Source organism: Hyla sarda, chromosome 3 (genome assembly GCF_029499605.1).
Source record: "Hyla sarda isolate aHylSar1 chromosome 3, aHylSar1.hap1, whole genome shotgun sequence".
NCBI classification, from domain to species: domain Eukaryota; kingdom Metazoa; phylum Chordata; class Amphibia; order Anura; family Hylidae; genus Hyla; species Hyla sarda.
The window spans coordinates 215,947,064-215,970,509 of NC_079191.1; the positions used below are offsets into that span (position 1 = coordinate 215,947,064).

Consider the following 23,446-nt stretch of genomic DNA (forward strand, 5'->3'; position numbering starts at 1 on the left):
GACAAGTATGCTCCTAATGTGGGGGACATCTATGCTGCCTAATCTGGGTGACATCTATGCTGCCTAATCTGGGGGACATCTATGCTGCCTAATCTTGGTGACATCTATGCTGCCTAATCTGGGGGACAAGTATGCTCCTAATCTGGGGGACATCTATGCTGCCTAGTCTGGGGGACAAATATGCTCCTAATCTGGGTGACATCTATGCTGCCTAATCTGGGGGACATCTATGCTGCCTAATCTGGGGGACAACTATGCTCCTAATTTGGGGAAAACTGATGCTTCTGGCTTTGGGCCTATAATTTTTTGAAGTTTAGCAGTAGCTAAATACATGCTTAATGCAAATGTCAACATTGATCTTTAAATGTAAGGGGTTATGAAACCCTCTTGGGTACTGCGAATGACTGCTCCAGACTCATTCTGTGTCTTTCACAAACTACTTGCCTCCCTGGTGCCTCAGGCCTTGGGCCTATAATTTTTTGAAGTTTAGCAGTGGCTAAATACATGCTTAATGCAAATTTCAACAATGATCGTTAAATTCTCGGCGCTCTGCCAGGGCCTTCTCCTACCCCGCCTGGGCCGATCCGAGGACCTCACTAACCAACTCACTAACTAATCCAATCGCTTATAGCGATGGGCGGTGTGTACAAAGGGCAGGGACTTAATCAACGCCAGCTTATGACCCTCACTTACTGGTAATTCCTCGTTTTAAGGTTAAATAATTGCAATCCCAGATCCCTATCACAAACTGGTTTCAGCGTGCAACACGCACCTGTCCTTGAAAGATAGAGACACGCTAATCCGTTCAGTGGAGCGCTAGTGCGGCCCAGGACATCTGAGGCCATAACACACCTGTTGATCGGGCAAGGTAAGGGGTTATTAAAGCCTCTTGGGTACTGCTGAGGTCTACTCCTGACTGCTCCTGGTGCAATGTATGGGGTAATTAAACACTCTTGGGTAGTGTTATTGTTAAATTTACTGATAATTTTATCGGTAATAAAATTGAATTTTCCAGAATGCTAATCGTTACACAACGGAACGCTTGTTGCGTGTGATTTTTTAATGAAAATAATAAAAAAAAAAAAAAAACGGACAGGGATTAACTCTGCTTCATCATTTTGGGCGAAAAAAGTCCTTTGGTGATCTGAACTTTTGGAGACAGATGCGCTTCCACACATATTGACTTAGTTTTTGTAAAAAAATTTCAAACATTGTGTGGTTTATTATTTTTGTGAAGAATGTCTTTGGGTGGTCCACCGTCCTGCATTATAGAGTCTTGTGAACTGTTGGATATGCGATTGTTCTTACACAAAGGTATTTCTTAAAAAAATGTCAGTAAAATTTTGTTGTTTTTTGGAGGGGATTGTGAAGCCCGGGTGTGTACTGGTGCATCAGCCAACTCCAGGCTGTGTCCTTCGGGCAATATATGGGTTTCTGATGCCGCAGAGGTGGGGCCTGGGTCTGGAAATTTCTAATTTTTGGATAGCAGGTGCTATCTATGAGAAATGTTTGTCAAAAATTTCATATATTGTGTTGTTTTTTGGGGGGGATTGTGAAGCCCTGTTGTGTAGTGTACTAGTGCATCAGCCAACTCCACGCTGTGCCATTCAGCCACTAAATGATCTCCTCTTGCTGCCAACTTGTCCACGCTGTGTAATTCAGCCACTATATGGTGTCCTCATGCTGCCAACACCTCCACGCTGTGCCATTCAGCCACTATATGGTGTCCTCATGCTGCCAACACCTCCACGCTGTGCCATTCAGCCACTATGTGGTTACCTCATGCTGCCAACACCTCCACGCTGTGCCATTCAGCCACTATATGGTGTCCTCATGCTGCCAACACCTCCACGCTGTGCCATTCAGCCACTATATGGTTTCCTCATTCTGCCAACACCTCCACGCTGTGCCATTCAGCCACTATATAGTGTCCTCATGCTGCCAACACCTCCACACTGTGCCATTCAGCCACCATATAGTGTCCTCATGCTGCCAACACCTCCACGCTGTGCCATTCAGCCACTATATGGTGTCCTCATGCGGCCAACACCTCCACGCTATGCCATTCAGCCACTATATGGTGTCCTCATGTTGCCAACACCTCCACGCTATGCCATTCAGCCACTATATGGTGTCCTCATGCTGCCAACACCTCCACACTGTGCCATTCAGACACTATTTGGTCTCCTCATGCTGTTAACACTTCCACGCTGTGTGATTCAGCCACTATATGGTGTCCTCATGCTTCAGCCTCATCCAAGTTGTGTAATTTAGCCACTATTTGGTGTCCTCATGCTGCCAACACCTCCACGCTGTGCCATTCAGCCACTATATGGTGTCCTCATGCTGCCAACACCTCCACGCTATGTCATTCAGTCACTATATGGTCTCCTGACACTGATGCTCCACCAGGCTCTGTCATTGTGCTGCTGTGCGGTAATGATTCTAAGAGCGGTGCCGGTAATCTGCATGCTATTCTGAATAACAGTATTATTTCACTACCCCAGCACACTCCATATGCGTTTTAGGACACAGCAAAGTGTTCTATACTCCTATAGAGGCTGTATGTGGGCTAGAAATAGCCTTTTTTAATATCGATTCGCCGCAAACAAATTCGGATTGAAACTAACTTTTCAGGAAAATTCGACGAATCGGCCAAATCGAATTTTTGAAAAGTTTGCTCATCTCTAATTAGAAATATACCATAAATGACGATATTATTAAAATTGCACCCCTCAAAGTATTCAAAATGACATTCAATAAGTGAGTTTAGGTGTTCCACAGGAATAGCAACAAAGTGAAGGAGAAAATTCAAAATCTTCATTTTTGACACTTGCATTGTCTTGCAGACCCAGGTTTTTAATTTTTTCAAGGGGTAAAAAGAGCAAAATCCCCCCCAAAATTTGTAAACCAATTTCTCTTGAGTAAGGAAATACCTCATATGTGTATGTAAAGCTTTCGGCGGGCGCAGTGGAGGGCTCAAAATGGAAGGAGCGACAATGGAATTTTGGAGAGTGAGTTTTTCTGAAATGGTTTTTAGGGGGCATGTCACCTTTAGGAAGCCCCTATGGTGCCAGAACAGCAAAAAAAAAAAAAAAACACATAACATACTATGTTGGAAACTACACCCCTCAAGGAGCATAACAAGGGATCCACTGAGCCTCAACACCCCACAGGTGCTTGAAGACTTTTCGTTTAAATTGGATGTGTTAATTAATTTTTTTTTCTTCACTAAAATGCAGTTTTTTCCCCAAATTTTAAATTTTTACAAGGGGTATTAGGAGAATATATTCCCTTAAAATGTGTAACCCCCATCTCTTCTGAGTATGGAGATACCCCATGTGTGGACTTCAAGTGCTCTGCTGGAGAACGACATTGCTCAGAAGAGAAGGAGTCACATTTGGCCTTTTTTTGCTGAAATGGTTTTTGGGGGGAATGTCACATTTAGGAATCCCCTATGGTGCCAGAACAGCAAAAAATAAATAAATAAATAAATAAACACATAACCTACTATGTTGGAAACTACACCCCTCTAGGAACGTAACAAGGGGTACAGTAAGCCTTAACACCCCACAGATGTTTGACAACTTTTCGTTAAAGTTGGATGTGTAAATTATTTTCTTCTTTTTTTTCACAAAAATGCAGTTTTTTACCCAAATTTTACATTTTTTAAAAGGGTAATAGGAGAAAATGCCCCCCAAAATTTGTAACCCCATCTCTTCTGAGTATGGATATACCCCACGTGTGAACGTCAATTGCACTGTGGGCGCACTAGAATGCTCAGAAGAGGAGTCACATTTAGCTTTTGGAAAGCAAATTTTGCTGAAATGTTTTTGGGGGGTCATTTCGCATTTAGGAAGCTCCTATGGTGCCAGAACAGCAAAAAAAAAAAAACACATGGATACTATTTTGGAAACTACACCCCTCAAGGAACATAACAAGGGGTACAGTGAGCCTTGACACCCCACAGGTGTTTGAAGACTTTTTGGTAAAATCAGATGTGTAAAAAAAATTTTTTTCACACTAAAATGCTGGTTTTTCCACAAATAAATTTTTTTTTTACAAGGGGAAATAGGAGAAAATGCCCCCAAAATTTATAACCCCATCTCTTCTGAGTATGGAAATACCCCATGTGTGGACGTCAATTGCACTGCGGGTGCACTACAATGCTCAGAAGAAAAGGTGTCACATTTGGCTTTTGGAAAGCAAATTTTGCTGAAATGGTTTTTGGGGGCATGTTGCATTTAGGAATCCCCTATGGTGCCAGAACAGCAAAAAAAAAACTACACCCCTCAAGGAACGTAACAAACAGTACAGTGATCCTTAACACCCCACAGGTGTTTGATAAATGTTCATTAAAATGGGATGTGAAAAGGAAAAATTCGATTTTTTTACACTAAAACGCTGGGGTTACCCCACATTTTTCATTTTCACAAGTGGTAATAGGAGAAAATGTCACCGTAAATTTGCAAATACATTTCTTTGGTGTAAGGACATACCACATATTATCTGTAGAGAAAAGCAAAAGAAAGGACCGACGGACGGCGCCTCGTGTATTTACCCTCAATAGATCGGGTGGTGGGTGGGGGGTCAACCCCACGGGGCTTATAGATGGCCGCTCACCTTGAGATCTATGCAAAAAAGCATATCACCCATGATATAATCTGGGTACTGTAGTGCGAGTCGCTGCTATGCCGATGGGTTGCAGGAGGAAACAAGTCGTCCTGGGAGTCAATATTAGAAGTAGAGCAGGAAAAAACCCTCAGGTATGGCGCTGCAGACTCTTGTAGACAGATGAGGCGGATGCCAAAGGTAATAGGAAAGTCCTCAGCAGGACATTTTATTAAAAAAACAATAAAATGGACAAGATTACGCGTTTCGGGATCAGGTCAGATCAGGTCAGATCAGGAGCCTTTCCGTCTCTCGCCTTGAGCAGTTCCTGCTCATCTGCCCACAGTCAGGTGTCTGTCAAGGAGATGTTTGAGCGCAAGAAGACAATGTCTCAAAGTCACCCCCTAGACAGCTGGCTTGTCGGAACTGCTAGCCCACCAGCTTTTACCATAAAAGCTGGTGGAGTCTGAGGCCTTTATAAAATTTGTAGCCATTGGGACACCACAGTGAAAGGTACCCGGCCGAAATTTTTTTGCACAAAAGGCAATCCCCAACCTTTACTCCATTGTGCAAAAGGAAATTATGGCATGTCTGGCACACAGTGTAGGGGCAAGGGTCAATCTGACCACTGATACCTGGTCTGCAAAGCATGGTCAGGGCAGGTATATCACCTATACTGCGCATTGGGTAAACTTGGTGATGGCTGCCAAGCATGGAATGCGTGGCTCTGCAGAGGAGTTGGTGACACCGCTGCGACTTGCAGGCAGGCCTGCTGCCACCTCCTCTACTCCTCCTACTCCATCCTCTTCCATAACATCCTCGGGCGAGTCCTCTTCCACTGCTGCGTCTTGCTCCACATCACCAGCACCCCCCCCCCCCCCCAGAGCTCCCCTGGTGCTATTCCACATCCCGGATACAGCAGTGTCACGCCATCTTGGGGTTGACTTGCCTCAAAGCGGAGAGTCACACTGCACCAGCTCTCCTGTCGACCCTGAACGCACAGGTGGACCAGTGGCTGACTCCGCACCAACTGAGATCGGCAAGGTGGTTTGTGACAACGGAACAAATTTGTTGGCGACATTGAGGTTGGGCAAGTTTACACATGTGCCGTGAATGGCACACGTGTGTAATCTGATTTTACAATGCTTTGTGCTCAAGTACCCAGGCTTACAGGATGTCCTGAAGCAGTCCAGGAAGGTGTGTGGCCATTTCAGGCATTCCTACATGGCCATGGCGCACTTGTCAGATATCCAGCGGCGAAACAACATGCCAGTGAGGCGCTTGATTTGTGACAGCCCGACACGTTGGAATTCAACATTCCTAATGTTCGACCGCCTGCTCCAACAAGAAAAAAACATCAACGAATATTTGTATGACCGGGGTGCTAGGACATCATCTGCGGAGGTGGGAATTTTTTTGCCACGTTACTGGAGGCTCATGCGCAATGCCTGTAGGCTTATGCATCCCTTTGAGGAGGTGACAAACCTGGTCAGTCGCACCGAAGGCACCATCAGCGACATCATACCGTTTGTTTTCTTCCTGGAGCGTGCCCTGCGAAGAGTGCTGGATCAGGCAGTAGATGAGCAGGAAGAGGAAGAGTTGTGGACACCATCACCACCAGAAACAGCCATATCAGCATCGCTTGCTGGACCTGCGGCAACGCTGGAAGAGGATTGTGAGGAAGAGGAGTCAGAGGAGGAATGTGGCTTTGAAGAGGAGGAGGAAGACCAACCACAGCAGGCATCCCAGGGTGCTCCTTGTCACCTATCTGGTTCCCGTGGTGTTGTACCTGGCTGGGGGGAAGAAGATGATACCTTCCCTGACATCACTGAGGATGAGGAACGGGACATGAGTAGCTCGGCATCCATCCTTGTGCAAATGGGGACTTTCATGCTGTCGTGCCTGTTGAGGGACCCTCGTATAAACATAAAGTGCCTGACATGTTACTGCATTACAGCAAGGCAGAAAGGATTCAGCAGGTCCAAAATAAATTAAGAAGTATGCTGTACACAGCGTATAAGGGTCATGTCACAGCACAACAGGGATCTAACAGGGGAAGAGGTGAAAGTAATCCTCCTCCTCCTCCCACGAACACGCCGGCAAGGACAGGATGCTGTACAGACATGCTGTTGATGGAGGACATGCAGAGCTTTTTAAGTCCTACGCATCGCCACAGCCCTTCGGGGTCCACCATCAGAGAACGACTTTACCGACAGGTAGCAGACTACCTGGCCGTAACCGCAGATATCGACACTCTGAGGAGCGATGAACCCCTTGACTACTGGGTGTGCCGGCTTGACCTGTTGCAGGAGCTTTCAAAGGACCTTCAGTGCAGCAGGAGGTATTGTCACTGAGAAGAGGAGTTGCCTTGGTCAAAAAAGTCTGGATTACCTCACCTTTCTTAAGATGAATGAGGGATGGATCCCAAAGGGACTGACACTGGGCGATACATTTGACTGAACAAGGCCTGATCAGATGAGCTGCCTTGGGCTATGGTCCACACTCTGCTGTATTTGAACTCTGAATGCCGAATGACTTGCGTGACTTATCCGCCACCAACTAGGGTTCAAGCTGCAATGTTTTAGGGCACTTTCTGCCTGGCGAAACAAACAGAAATTTTTCTGGCCGCTGCTACAGCAGCGGCTGCGACAATGCCGAATTTTCCAGCCAGGTGTACATGCCTAATTTTTCTGGCCTCTGCTGCTGCACTTGTGGTGCTGCAATTTTTCTGGCCGCTGCTACAGCTGCGGCTGCTACAATACCCAATTTTTCATCCATGTGTTCATGCCTAATTTTTCTGGCCTCTGCTGCTGCACTTGTTATGGTGCTACAATTTTTATGGCCGCTGCTACAACTGCGACAATACCAAATTTTCCAGCCAGGTGTACATGCCAAATTTTTCTGGCCTCTGCTGCTGCACTTGTTGTGGTGCTGCAATTTTTCTGGCCGCTGCTACAGCTGCGGCTGCTACAATACCCAATTTTTCATCCATGTGTACATGCCTAATTTTTCTGGCCTCTGCTGCTGCACTTGTTATGGTGCTACAATTTTTATGGCCGCTGCTACAGCTGCGACAATACCAAATTTTCCAGCCAGGTGTACATGCCTAATTTTTCTGGCCTCTGCTGCTGCACTTGTTGTGGTGCTGCAATTTTTCTGCCCCCTGCTACAGCTGCGGCTGATACAATACCCAATTTTTCATCCATGTGTACATGCCTAATTTTTCTAGCCTCTGCTGCTGCACTTGTCATGGTGCTGCAATTTTTATGGCTGCTGCTACAGCTGCGACAATACCAAATTTTCCAGACAGGTGTACATGCCTAATTTTTCTGGCCTCTGCTGCTGTACTTGTTGTGGTGCTGCAATTTCTCTGGCCACTGCTTTTTACCTCCTACCTGTCCCTGTACACTGAAGCTCACCCTGTACTACACAGCTCTTATTCAGCCCTTATTCAACTTCGATTTTGGAAGGTTTCATTTTCACACCATACAATTTATGGTAAAAATTATGTGTTCTTTATTCTTTCGGTCAATACGATTAAAATGATACCCATGATAATATACTTTTCTATTACTGTTGCGCTTAAAAAAATCACAAACTGTTCAACCAAATTAGTACTTTTAAAATCCCCTTATTTTGAAGACCTATAACTTTTTCATTTTTCCGTATAAGCAGCTGTATGAGGGCAAATTTTTTTGCCCCGTGATCTGCGCTTTTTACTGATACCATATTTGCTTATATCAAACTTTATTATTATTTTTTTTTTCATCTTTTTTGTAATGAAATGTTATTAAAAAAAAGCTGCTATTTTGGACTTTTTTTTTTAGGTTCACGCTGTTCACTGTACGCTATCATTAACATTTTATTTAATAATTGGGATATTTACACATGTGGCGGTACTAAATATGTATATAAAATATATTTTTTACACTTTTTGGGGGTGAAATAGGGAAAATGGGACAATTTACGTTTTTATTGGGGGAGGGGGTGTTTCACATTTTTTTTTTAACTTTTATTTTTTACTTTTTTTACTTTTATTTTTACACTTTAATAGTCCCCATAGGGGACTATTTATAGCAATCATTTGATTGCTAATACTGTTCAGGGCTATGCATAGGACATAGCACTGATTAGTATTTTTGGTCATCTTCTGCTCTGGTCTAGAAGGCGGCGGAGGCAGGTGAGGGGACTTCTGGCCGCCATGCTAGATGATCGGCTCACCGCAGCAGCGCTGGGGGCGATCCGATCATCCATTCAAAGTACCGGGATGCTGCAGATGCCGTGATCTGTATTGATCACGGCATCTGAGGGATTAATGGCGGACATCAGCGTGATCGCGGATTATGGGCGGGTCCCTGGCTGCTATCAGCAGCCGGGACCTGCCGTGCATGATGCGAGCATCGCTCCGATGCTTGCGGTTATGCATAGGACGTAAATGTATGTCCTGGTGCATTAAGTACCAGCTCACCAGGACGTACATTTACGTCCTTCGTCATTAAGGGGTTTAGTACCAGGGCGTCAGGGCATACCTGTACGTCCTGGGTCCCTAAGTGGTTAAAGGAAATCTGTCATGAGTTTTACCTGCACTAACCTGTCAGTACAGACAAGTAGTGCAGGTGACACTGATGACAGCGATATTTACCTGGTCCTGTTCCGTGCACTGGTTCTTCCGCAATCTTCTGTTGTATCTTCTGTTCCAGGGCCGACTTGGAGCATGGAAGGAGCTTTGTGATGTCACCACTGCTGTTTTCTGCTGGGTCCCGCTCAGGGGTCAAGTCCTGGAAAAAAAAGTGTGGGAACTTACCCAAGATTTCCACTCAAAGACTGGTCCTGCAGGACTCCTGCTATTGGGAACAGTTTGGGGCATTTATCATTGTGTGTAGAGCAGTTTTTGTGTGTAGATTTGTCTCTATTTGGGTGCAGCGTTGCACCTCAGGCTATTTTTTTTTGTTTACAACCTTTTTTCCAAAGAGTTTGCAGACCAGCTGTTAAGGGTTAGTCTTGTGCAGTAGTAATGAATTTATCAGCTGCGACTTTTGCAAAAAAAGTCACAAAAACCACCAAAAAGTCGCAATTCTACACAAGCCCAGACTTAGCATAGCTTTTTTGTGTATATGAAGAGTGAAATTGCTGAAAATATGTATCCTCCACAAAATGTCACACAAAAAAACGTGCAAAACAAAAGAACTAAAAAATGAACTACATCACACATATCTTAGTAAATGCACGGAAGAAGATTGCAGGAGAGCCAGAGCACAGAACGGGGCCAGGTAAGTATCGTTGTCATCAGTGTCACCTGCACTACCTGTCTGTGCAGACTAATGACAGATTTCCTTTAAAGGACGTAAAGCAGCGAGTTTTTGTGCCACTGTAAAGGGTCTATGCACACAGCTTTGCCATGAGCGTGAGCCCTTAATACAGAGTGAGTTATTTTAGATACACATTACAACACACATTATCTAGTGCCACACAGCACATTTCTAAGGTGTTTTTGCTTATTTACTGTATAATATGTTATCACTACTGTCAGTTTATCCATATTCACTTAGGTGTTGTGACTAAATACTTACTTTATGCAGTACCACCTCTACATATATTCAAGAGACAGATTGAACAACAAATCTATTTCATCACTTTTGTGGAAAAAAAAAATATATGGTGGGAAAGATTATCAAAACAGATCAAACCAATCCAATGAAGTTTGCATTTCTATGTTCGGAATCAGATCACTTTATATGCACCATATCCACCATTATGATAAATGTAACCTGTGTGTTATTTATTTGTTTTATTTTCTGTGACTTTAGCTTAGAAATGACACCTTGTATGGATATTCTTAGCATCGAATATGCTGGTTTATTTATTTATTTTGTACAGCCTATGATATAAAAGGTTAGAGATAAATAATATGATTGTTAGGGGGATATATTTGGATGGGATTTTACTGTAAAAATGACAAGCTGTTGACATGTACCTTATGTCAATGTGGTGTTTATATAGACTACCTAGTAATATTTGACAACTGCGTCTTGTAAGGGAAGTTGCATGCTTTAAAACAAGTAAATATGTATCATCCATAAATTAAAAACCACTGAAGGGTGAAATGAATAACAATTATTTTTCAGGACAATCTGTAAAGCCGACAAAAGATCAAATGTAAAGATCTGAGCAACTTAGATAAAGGCTACATTGTAATAGCTAGAATACGTTTAAAATTGCAGATCCTGTGATGTCTCATCTTTATTTCATACAAGTAAATAACAGCACAATAAAATCACAAAGGGTATAAAAACAAAAGGTGGGGTACTGGGAAGGTGGTTCTCCAGGGCTTACTATCTGTTTGCCCATATGCATTTACCAAAATGACACTTGATAAAACACAATACAAATATTACCCTTGAAAAAAAAAGTAATAAAAATACTCATTATTTATATATATATATATATATATATATATATATATATATATATATGTTTGGGTAAGTATGCAAGCTAAAGTATCTAAGTAATAAATGTAAGAACCATATAGATGTAAGTAATGAGCATGTACCCGAAGAGTATACAAAAGGGAAGAAGAAGCCAAGGTATATGCAGAGTTAAGATAAAATACATAGACAATGCAAGACAAAGCCTGTTGGTAAAACATGTCTGAGGTGTGTTGGGTAGCTGGGGTTAGGGGCTCCTGTAAAGTCTACCTTTACTCTGCATGTACCTTGGTAGAGGTAGTGTGAATAATGTTTTGCTGAAAAACTTTGGGTCTCAGGATTTCATGTGGATGTTGCTTTAACACATATCACCTACCTAAACATTGTTGCAGACTAAATGTACCCTATTATGAAAGTGGTTTTCCTTAATGACAGTTTCCTCTTTCAGCAGATAATGTGCCATTCCACAATAAAATAATAGTTTAGGAATGGATTGAAATACATATAAAGAGTTTAGGCAGTTGTTTTGGTATCTAAAATCCCATATACCAATCCAATTGAGCATATTTGGGAGATGCCAGAAGAGTAAAATCCACTAAGGCTCCAGCTTACAGGGCTTTAACTCCTTGCCGCAAAACGCTGTTTATAAACGGCTCAGTGACACCACAGGGGTACAAAGCTAGCTCAGGAGCTGAGCACGCACTGAACGCACATGGTCCTGGCAGCTATCAGCAACCAGGACCCGTAGCTAGTGCTGGACATCGCTAATCAGGCCGGTGTCTGGCATTAACCCTTTAGATGCCACGATCAAAGTTGATCATGGTGTCTAAAAGAGCCGAAATCTGTTCTTAGCTGCTCAGAGGAGCTGATCGGGACCATCGCGGGGAAATCACGATGTCCCTATCAGCTGTAAGAATGGAGGGAAGTCTCTTACATGTCATTGCAGGCTGTAGCAATCGAACACTGATCAATGCTCTCCTATGGAGCAACATTGATGAGTGTGTGCAATCTAATGATGGTATGTATGGGGACTAGAAAAATAAAGTGAATAAAGTGTTAAAAAAGTTAATAAATATTAATCAACCCCTTCTTTAATCAAAGTTTAAATTAACCCCCTTTTAACTTTTTTTTTTAAATAAAATTGTATAAACAAAAAAATAATTATAAACATATATGGTGTTGCCGTGTGCGTAAATGTCTGAACTAATAAAATATAATGTTATTTTAACCCCACAGTCAATGACGTAAATGTAAGAACATTCCAAAGTCAAGAATTGCATATTTTTGGTTGATTCTTCTCCCAGAAAAAAATGAAGAAAAAGCAATCAAAAATCCCATCAAAACAAAAATGGTACTTGGTTTTTTGGTTGGTTTTGTTGCCACAAAAAACTCTTATATTGGTCTTTAAGTGGAAAATTGAAAGCAGTATGGCTTTTAGAAGACCAAGAGGAAAAAAACAAAACAAAACAAAAAAAAAACACATGTCCTTAAGGGGTAAATGATTTGCTCAACATTTGGTAACAGATAACAGAGGGCACCCTCAGAGATCTTTTAGTCCATGTATTGATGGATCAAAGCTGTTTTGGTAGAACAAAAGGGAACTTCATAGATATTTAATAATATATTATGGAACATACAATGTACTCAGAGTCTACTTATTACAGACTTTTTTCTCCTGAGCCTTACCAGGCAGAATGTCTGACTCCTAGACCTCACCAATTGTGAAAGTCCATATGAAAATATTTAAATATTTCCTAAAATGTGTTTGTTAAACTCAGTAGTAGAACATTCCAATGAGCATAAAAGAACCATTAGGGTGGAAAACCAGCCAGGAAAAAAGTGCAATATGTAAAAAAATACTCATGTGCCAAGCTTGCCTTCCCAGATGTGCCTTACTAACAACAGGGGAAGGAGGAACATGTTTTCAATCTAGGTCTAAACTTTGGGGACAGTTATTGGCTTGTATGTTGTCTTCATCCCCATTTGATATGCATTTCTGACAACAACAATTGGTATGCTGCAATGCAACCACATTGACTTTTCTTTGCTGCAGCACAGATGGCATACCACCACTTATGTGTTGATGCAATGACTGGACATTGAAAAGGTATCTGTAGGTTGAGTCAATAACACACTGGGTCAACAGTATGTTTCCACAAGATATGATAAGCTACACAGTCACAAGCAGTGATATAACGTCTGTTTTCAGCTTCCTGTATTAATATATTATTGCTCAACCAGATCTTTCAAATCTCCTGTGTATTTGAGCAGCATGCATCATGTCATACTGTCAAATCATATAAAAACTCTTTAGAATTGATACGTTAGAAATGTGCTTTTCTGCACAGATATAAGAACAAGATGTATAGTGTATGCAATATTTATACTCTTAACAACCAGAATGTGGCCCTAAATGATCACACAACTTTTAGCAATTTAGCACATGTGGTAGTTTAACAGCCCTAACATTTGTTAAGCTGATTTTTCTTTTTTCTTTTCCATGACATAACATTTTTTTTTTCCTTTTTAGAAGGATTACAATTTACAAAGAGTAACAATATATGTTGTTGTCTTAATATGGCTTATAAGGTGTGTTTGTGTGTGCGGTCAAGTTTCCAGTGTGCAAAATAGCTCAAAATTTACACTTTATTATGTAGTTGGTTTAAAAATGTATGCAAGATGCTATCAGACCCTTCGAGACACTTGAAGCCTGGAATGGCCTTTAGGTCTATGTAGCGACTAAGGGAAGAAAACTATAGATCTTTGAGGGTGCTTCTGGAAATTTTTGGAAGTGTGCATTAGAGATTTTTTTAAAGGTTTTTTAGGTTTGAAGGTATACAGGTAACAGCCCTGTTTCAGGACTGGACTCGAAGAGCTCAGCTGAGCAATGTGCCCATTTGTTTGTGCTTAGCACTGCTTGGGGAATGGTGCAAGTGTTGTACAGATTCACAGAACATGTATAGACTTTCTACAAATTTGTACACTGCTGAAGTTCTCTAACTAGTAAGTTCCTCCAGGTCCTTAGGAAATTGTCAGCACAGGACAGAAGTAGAGACAAGGATTTTTACCTGCTTTGACAATCCCATAAGGAGCTGGAGGAACTAACTATATTGGTGCATCAGTTTGGCATGGGGATTAGATGCGGTCTTAACTATCCTTGTTTGATGCTATGATCAGAGATCATGAGTTTGCCCAACTCTTTGTGGTAAGTGGTTAGGCTGGGTTCACATATGTCCGGCATCTGACATATGTGAACTCAGTCTGTATCTCGACGCAACTGATGCCACTGATGTATGGCAACCGGCATCCATTGTTTCTGGACGTCGGACAGGGGAACTGTAATGTCTGTTTCTGTGTTTTTGTATTTTTCAGTTTTAGGTCCTGTTCAGAGATTAGTTTTGGGTCTGAACAGTTTCTGTGCTAATTCTCCCTGGTTTGGGAAGATTTAATGCTCTCAGCCTATGGCATCTCAGATATGGTTATTTAAACTGGAACTCTCTGGTGTTAATTAGATCTGTACTCTGACCATGTCTTGTTTACTATGCATCTTAAGCTTTTGTCTTTTTTAGCACATATCCTGAGTTTAAACCATGGTTATCAGTCCTGTTTGACTGATAAAGTATAGAGATTTTAGGGTTTTAGGATTTCTTGTATTCGTTCTGCATTTGCTTTGTGTTGCTTTAGGCTGTATTCACACTGTGCATTTTGTCAGTCCTGTTTTGACCTTGTTATATCCTGCTACTCCTGGGATAGTATTCCTGAGCCTTGTGCTAATCCGTCTATTTAGGAGTGAGTGAGTCTTGTGTATTTACACGTGTTTGCTCATATTTAGTATTTCTGTTTCCTCCTAGGCTAGTATCCTGATCACTCAGTGGAGAGTGTCGCTGGCTAGGAGTCTATTTGCCTTTTGTATTGATGTCACTCCATTTGTGGAGTGGGGTGTCTAGTGTGTTCTTTGTTCTGAGTAAAAGTGAACAGTGCCCTAGATTTCCTGACCCGTTTTATGTTAGTATTTATATCATACCTGGTTTATTTGTTTGTTGGTTATTGTATTCCCGTTTTGTTCCTGACTTTTCCCCAACATGTTTAGTTCCGTTTGTTTTGTTGACTTTGATGCCAATGCACTTTAGCTCCAAGTTGTCATTTACTGCTAGGGTGTCTGGGCAAGTAAGCAGGGAGAGTGGTTGTTAGGGACAGCTTAGGGTACACTTCTCCCTGCCCCCCGTTCATGACAGGAACATGCAACATGCAAGCTGCTTTCCCCTGTCTGGTGCCCTCAGGCAAAATTGAGATGCTGGATGGTTGTGAACTGTCCCATTCAAATGAATGGGATAAGTTTTGGCATCAGTTTCCCTCCGGTGCACGCTGGAGGGAAACTATGCTGGATGCCTGATATATGTGAACCCAGCCTTACCAATCACTCCCTGTTCTTTTACCTGAGGGTTGTCTGCACTATGGAGCACTTTTTCCTTTTTGAACAGATTATTTTAAGTGAAGATAAACCAAAAATTACAAGATTTTTGCATCAGTCTCAATATTGTAAATAGAAGCCATTTTAAATATGTTCACTATGGATTTCTTCACTGTGTGTTTTTTCTTAACCCCTTAACGATGCAGGACATAAATGTACGTCCTGGTGAGGTGGTACATTTACGTCCTATACATAACCGTGAGCATCGGAGCGATGCTCGGGTCATGCACGGCAGGTCTCGGCTGCTGATAGCAGCCAGGAACCTGCTGGTAATGGCCGACATCCGCGATCACGTGGATGTCCGCCATTAACCCCTCAGATGCCGTGATCAATACAGATCACGGAATCTGCAGAGCTGGGGTCACTAAAATGGATGATCGGATCGCCCGCAGCACTGCCGCAGAGATCCAATCATCCAGAATGGCACAAAAAATGAGCCCTCATACTGCTGCTTATACGGAAAAATGAAAAAGTTATAGGTCTTCAAAATAGAGGGATTTTTAACGTATTATTGGTTAAGAAGTTTGCGATTTTTTTTAAGCGCAACAGTAATAGAAAAGTATGTATTCATAGTATCATTTTAATCAGATTGACCCAAAGAATAAAGAACACATGTCACTTTTACCATAAATTGTATGGCGTGAAAACGGAACCTTCCAAAATTTTCTAAATTGCGGTTTTCTTTTTAACTTTCACACACAAATAGTATTTTTTTGGTTGCGCCATACATTTTATGGTAAAGTGAGTGATTGCATTTCAATGGACAACTGGTTGTGCAAAAGACAAGCCCTCATACTAGTCTGTGGATGAAAATATAAAAGAGTTATGATTTTTTTAAGGCGAGGCCTTAAGGGGTTAAGGTAGAAACAAATAAATGTCCTTGTCTTGTTTCTGATAAGCATATTTTTTTTTACCTTAACCCCTTAAGAGCATTTTGGCCTTGAGGACCCAGACAATTTTCATTTTTGCATTTTCATTTTTGCATTTTAATTTTTTCTCCTAGCCTTCTAAGAGCCATTACTCTTTATATTTTGCATCTGCTGAGATATAGGAGGGCTTGTTTTTTGCTTAACCAATTGTACTCTGTAATGACACCTTTGATTTTTTGACTTTTGGTTCATTTTTACGCAGTACACTTTATGGTAAAAATGACATGTTCTCTCTATTTTTAGGACAATACAACTAAAACGATACCCAATTTGTATGGTTATTTCATTTAACTGCATTAAAAAAGATTGAACTTTTTTTTTTTTTTTTACAAAATCACTATGCTTAAAATGGTTCTCTTCTGACTCTTCTGTTCTCTCCTTTTTTGTGCTGTGATCAGTAGTTTTTATCAGTCCCATTTTTGTTTTGATGGGACTTTTTGATCACTTTTAATTTATTTTTTTCTGATATATGACACAAAATAGGCATTGTTTGTGTAAATTTTTTTTTTTACGTTTAGGCCATTTGGAATCATTAGCATTATATTTTAATAGTTTGAACAATTATGCATGCATTGATACTAAATACGTCCGTCATTTCTAGCTGTATTTTTTTTTAAAGCTCCCAGAAGTTGTCTGAGGGGAGGAGTGATGAAGAGTCACTGAGAAATATTTTCCAATGTTTCTATACTATGATCACATAACTAAAACAATGGGTTGACTCTCTGAACACCCAGAAAGCATCTTTCCTGTATCCAATAGTTATAGCTTTCAAAAGTTCTGGTCAGGTATAAGATTCTTATTTGAGTAAGATAACTTTTTTTTTTCTAATATTAATTACATGAAATCATTTTGTTGGGCGAAATACACTTTCCTTAATCTCCATATTGAAATTGTAAAGTTAGTAAATTAGTTCCTCATCTTCTACTGCAGAGGAATTTGAGGTTCTGATCTATATTAAAGCAATCAGATGATGCATATAGATTAGTTTATTTTCTTACCTTGCCAAACTACTCAATATTAATAAATTCCCACAAGGAAAGTGTTCCTTTATTTCCTCTATTCTGAATACTACAGATTTTGTATCTTATACTTTACCTTAAATACCTACTAGATGTATTTGTTGTTAGTTAGAAGTGGGTAGAGTATATGTTTATATATCAGTCCCGTTTTCATGTGTCTTCTGATGTTTGTCCATTCGATATCATTTGGTGTGAAGTTCTCTTTTCTGAGTTATATCCATATATGATATCTGAACTAACATCTGCGATTTGTTGCTCTACTGGAACTCAGTTATTAACTAAGCTTAATAATGAGCCATTAATATTCATATATATCATTGTATTCATATACTTAGTTATGTTTATTAATTGTAACCAACAAATCTGCATATATTTTTATTTATTATATTGAAAAAGTTATTTCTAGCAATGCATCGTCAAAAATAATATCATATGAGTTATTGGGCCCAGATGTTGAGTTATGACATTATTCCTGACAAGACCAGAGGAGATATACTTTACTAGTTTGCCCAGACTAATTTCAGCCACTACATAGTAGCCATTCCCTAAAGTGATACTTTGCACTTTAATGTGTATGTATGCATTTTAACACTTGATGAGTCCACCTATCTTGAAGAATTGTGTTGGGTAGGAATTTGCCCTATACAAACTTACCCTATACAAGTAGGGAAGTTTATACAGTATTTCCCAGGGTCACTAGGGTCAGGAATATACCCCCTGCCCACCTTTCACAGTTTGGACCTTTACTCGATACAATTGGGAATGGTGTACATGATGTTTTCCTGCACCTGTATCAGACACTGACATTCATTATAGAAAGGGTAAGACCATTCTGTTTGACATACCGTGTACTTTGAAATGCTGGTCCACAAATATATGAGCATTCTGAGGTAGATGCCACCGGGATTTGTAACTTTGCCTTTTTTTATGTGTTTTAGCTATAGAGACAACAGAAATTGCATGTGTAAACCCAGTATGAATATATTCGCATTCATATGTTGCTAGTTTCTCATATTTTGCAGTTTTTTTTCCTTAAAAATCATTATATATTTGTGTACTCTAAGCACAGTAGTGAAACTCAAAGGTAGCTACTAATATGGATCTAATTCAGACTTGGTACCTGGAGCAGCACCACCTATTGATAAAACCCTGGGGATCCAGCACAGATAACATATATGATTCCAACTACTTAAGTACTATGATTAATTGTGATTATAGTATTAAAGGAATTGTAGTCTATTTCTTGTGTCATTGTGAACCATTAAGAAATAATCACTGGTCAGCCTTTTTGCACCATTAGCTTGCGTCCTTTGAAAAGACTACAGGGCTCCCATGTGATTATTCCTTCTATTGTGCATTACTTATTTACTAATAAATTCAATATACACATGTAAAGGTATTAAACAATGTAATACTTCATATCCCATCATATAAATCAGGGACATGTGTACTGTATCTCTATACAAGCACCAATACACTGTAACCAACATCGTCATCGTCATTTCTATATAGGTGATCTGCAGAGTATTAGTATACTGCAGACTGTGCAAGAGAATACAGTAGTACTCATGGCCAATCACAGACTGGGACCACTGCTGCACGCGCGCTGTTAGCACCTTATTCATACGTGCAATCCGCACCACCTGTTACCTGCATCCTCTCACAGCCCCGGTCGGCAGAGTTACTCCTGGACATCATCCTCCCCAAGGCCGGACGCCTCCCGTGCCAGCCCAGGACACTCAGACCCCCGGAGATTCAGCCATTCACCCAGCATACCACCCAGGCGGGCATTGATATCCAGAGTGCCGGACTCAGCCGTGCCAGCCCGGACCTGAGGACTCCAAAGGAGGGTGAGTGGTGCTGTGCACCGAGACTTGACATCTTCATCGCTGACAGTGTTTGCCACATTGCCTGCATTACCTGTCCATGAATTTCCTATTGTAGCTATCGTCGCTACACTCACTACCATATATCGTTACTCCGGACACACCCAAACTAATTGTGACTTTTCATTCTGGACATTTCTTGTGGATTTTTCATTGAAATATCCCTATGAATTACATGGACTGAGAACGTTTTCTCCTGATATATGCAGCAGATATTTAATTAATGAATTTTCTTTGGTGCTACTTACCCATCATATTTATCTCATTTTAATCCTACTATATTCTGTATTTTTTATTATATCTATTTTTTACCCAGTATATTCCATTCGCCTTTAGCAAGGGCCCTGCTAGGCGATTGGTCATATATATCCTTTTTATATAATAAAGACCATTTCTTGGATCCCATCTCCACTAGTCTTTTCCTTTTTCTCTCCCCTGTGCTTTTGAGGACTGGTTCACATAAATATTTTTTATTTATAATTTCTACAATCACAGACTGCACAACAATTAAAGTGGACCTCTTCTGACCTGTTATACCAGATACCTGTATTTCCCAATAAACAATTCTGCAGTATAGTTTCTTAGACCTCTGCATTATGCCATTTCTCTTTTATACTGCAAATGTATGAATTAGCTGAGATTTGGGTGTTACCATTCACCTTGCCCAAGGGTCATACCCCATTACACAGTTTCACAGTGTCCAATTATCTCTAACAGTACAAGGCTGCTTTCACACATATGTAATGTGTATTTGTCACTATGATCCTTAAGTTTGGGTCTCTAGATCTGCAGTCAGGCAGATACAAATGATAACACGTCTATGTATTACGCACATGGGAGGCTATGTACACACACAGTATTTTGAGCTTTTTATTGGTTGTTATTTTTACCAAAACAAGGAATAGAACTTACGAAGAAAAAATTTATAATAAAAAAAAAAAGATTGCCACCTTTCTTTGTGCTTTGGACTTACTTTGGTTTTGGTAAAAATACTGATCAAAATGAGGCTCAAAAAACTGAGTAGCAACATAGCCTGTGTAGGGACACATCATATTGAAAGGGAGAATGGTAACATACTTATCAATTAGGCATGAGGTGTTAGTACTGATTAACTTTAACTAATAGTGATGGCTGCAGTCCACAAGATTGCATAGGAAACCATAAAGGGAGCCTTACAGCTGCAGTCCACAAGACTGCATTTAAATCAATAAACTGCTTTGTCCTGATGTTGTGACTAAACAGTTAAAAATGATTATTGGGGTTACAAAATGTCTCCTTGTAGACTAAACTTTATACATACATGACTAGGAGCAATGTAACATGAGTAATTCTAAGTAAAGATACTCTAAAAATGTTAAGTTAGGAAATGACAAGCTTAAACTCTCACGGTTTAGGGAATAGGATCAATGAACTTGGCTCAATAATGGCATCTGAGAATGTAGATTTAATGGCTGTTACTGAGACATAGATTAATAAGAGTAATGACTGGGACAAAACAATACCAGGATACTCTTTATATAGAAAAGACAGAGAAGGCAAGAAAGGGGAGAGGTGGCTAGCATAAAATCTAACCTGATACAAGTTAGTGAGGCCAACATAGAGTCAGTCCGGACTACACTGCAGTTTGGTAATAAGATAGTAACTCGTGTAGGTGTGACTAATAGACCGCCTGGTCAAGTGAAAGAATTTGATGACCTACAAGTTGAGAAAATAGCTAAAATGACCTTGAAAGGGAAGTTATCATCATGGGTGACTTTAAAGGGGTACTCTGGAGGGGGAAAAAAATCAGATCAACTGGTGCCAGAAAGTTAAACAGATTTGTAAATTACTTCTAATTAAAAAATGTAATACATCCAGTACTTAGCAGCTGCTGTATACTATAGAGGAAGTTGTGTCATTCTCTCCAGTCTGATCACAGTGCTCTCTGCTGTCACCTCTGTCCATGTCAGGAGCTGTCCAGAGCAGTATAGGTTTGCTATAGAGATTTGCTCCTGCTCTGGACAGTTCTTGGCATGGACAGAAGTGGCAGCAGAGAGCACTGTGGTAAGACTAGAAATAACTACATAACTTTCTCTGTAGTATACAGCAGCTGCTAAGTACTGATGTGAACTGGAAAACCAAAATATCTAGTTCTCCCAGACGATATCCTAAATTCTTTTTATGGAATTATCTCTACAATAAGTAGTTGAAGAGCAAAGCCGGAAGGAGGACATTTAAGATTTAGTATTCACAAATATGGACTTCATTTATATGATATTACTGCAGGTGAAAGCTTAGGATCTATTGATCACCAGTCAGTGTGGTTTAAAGGGGTACGCCACTGCCCCAGCATTCGGAACATTTTGTTCTGAACGCTGGGTGCAGGCTGAGGGGGCACGGCAGCTGCCACGCCCCCTCCCATAGGCTTGCATTGAGGGGGCATGGTGTGATATCACAAAGGTTGTGACCGTGACGTCACAACCCCCGCAGCGCGCACCCAGCATTTGGAATAAAATGTTCCGAACACTGGGGCAGTGGAGAATTGCTTTAAAGGGAAACTGACAGGCTGTTCACCAGCACTAAATCCAATACACTGGGTTATAGTGTGGGTGAACAGGAGTACAAAGAGGTTCCACGGGGGCCATATCTGCACCAAGAGGAACCTCTTTGTATTCCTGTTCACCTGCACTATAACCCAATGTATTGGGCTTAGTATGGGAGAACAGCCCGTCAGTTTTCCTTTACTATAAGAACAGTTAGTTTTAGATATTTAAACAGTGAGTCGTAGATTTTAGAAAAAATTACTTTTCTAAAATTAGTTTATTGGTAAATTAGTCCCTATCAGTCTAAAACAATTTAAATGAAGAGCAGGAGAAATGGGACATGTGTAATGTACCTCTATACAAGCACCAAAACAAAGAGATGAAGTGGCACAGTGCAGGACGTATAAATGCAGGTATTCCGCTTGTCTCAAGTCCCAATTAGAGGTCTCATTTGATTTAGAATCCCGACAAAAAAGCAAAAGTGACACTCGAGCGATCCAGTGTAAAACGTGATGTTTTTTCACCCTTCCAATAAATACAAGAAAGTGCAATGTTTCAACCTACTCCATGAGGTATATTTTAACCATGCTTGAAAAACACCCCATGGAGAAGGTTAAAAAGTTGCACTTTCTTTTATTGATAGGATTGGTGAATAAGCATCACGTTTTCTACTGGATTGCTGGAGTGTTGCTTTTGCTTTTTTGCCAGGATTCTATACAAGCACCAATATACTGTAACCAACACCGCCATAGAGGGAGCCTGTAGAGATCAAATACTCTATATTTCCTATATAGGCAATTTGCAGAGTATTGCCATGCTGCAGACTATACAAGAGAACACAGTAGTAACCTTCTGTCTCTGTGAACTTCTGCCGAAAAAAAACATGAGCGCCACAGTAGAGACTGCTGATTGGACCTCAAAGACTACAATGTAAAAGATGTAATAGCAGGCAAAGTAGTAGGGGATGCTTGGGGAGGTGAACAATCGCAAGAGCCCTGTTCCTGCTAAAGTCTTAAGGGCCTAGATACTGTGAATGGCCAGCAAAAAGTACACAACTGCTGGTGTTGTAGACAAATAATGTTTTAAGCGTACTGGAGCGCATTGTCCTCCCCCCATAAGTGAAAGGCCAGCCAAAAGTACATACCTGCTGGTGTTGTAGATAAATACTGTTTTCAGCATACTGGAGCGCATTGTCCTCCGCTCATAAGTGCATACCACATACGTACATCTAAGTGGTGTACCATGTTGTTCTTGTTAAAGTCTAAAGGGCCTAGATACTATGAAAGGCAAGGCAAAAGTACAAACCTGCTGGTGTTGTAGAGAAATGCTGTTTTAAGCATAGTGGAGCATATTGTACTTCCCTCATATACACACTAAGAATGTAAGGCAGAGAATTGCCATGCACAGAGATGTGGCAGAGGCCTAAATTCATCAGGCAGAGGTCGCAGCAGACTAGGGGCGAGTGGCAGCAGGAGTGGCAGCTCTTTGTATCAGCTAGCGGTCTTGTCTCAACCAGCAACCGTCATCAATTGGTTAACACAGTCATCCACTTCACTACAAGTGATATCTGACACCCCCAGTCA

At 40.9% G+C, this 23,446-nt stretch overlaps 1 protein-coding gene across 3 annotated transcripts in view; it reads right to left on the reverse strand.

The window, feature by feature from the left end:
* Nucleotides 1-23,446, reverse strand: part of CNR1 (cannabinoid receptor 1) — a 155,549-nt gene that overhangs the window by 38,938 nt on the left and 93,165 nt on the right. The window contains exon 3 of one of the 3 annotated variants that reach the window (XM_056566083.1): nucleotides 18,301-18,393. The exons of the other annotated variants lie outside the window; for them this stretch is intronic. The gene's annotated coding sequence lies outside the window, so the exon portion shown is untranslated. The remainder of the gene's footprint in view (nucleotides 1-18,300; nucleotides 18,394-23,446) is intronic. 3 annotated transcript variants of the gene reach the window in all.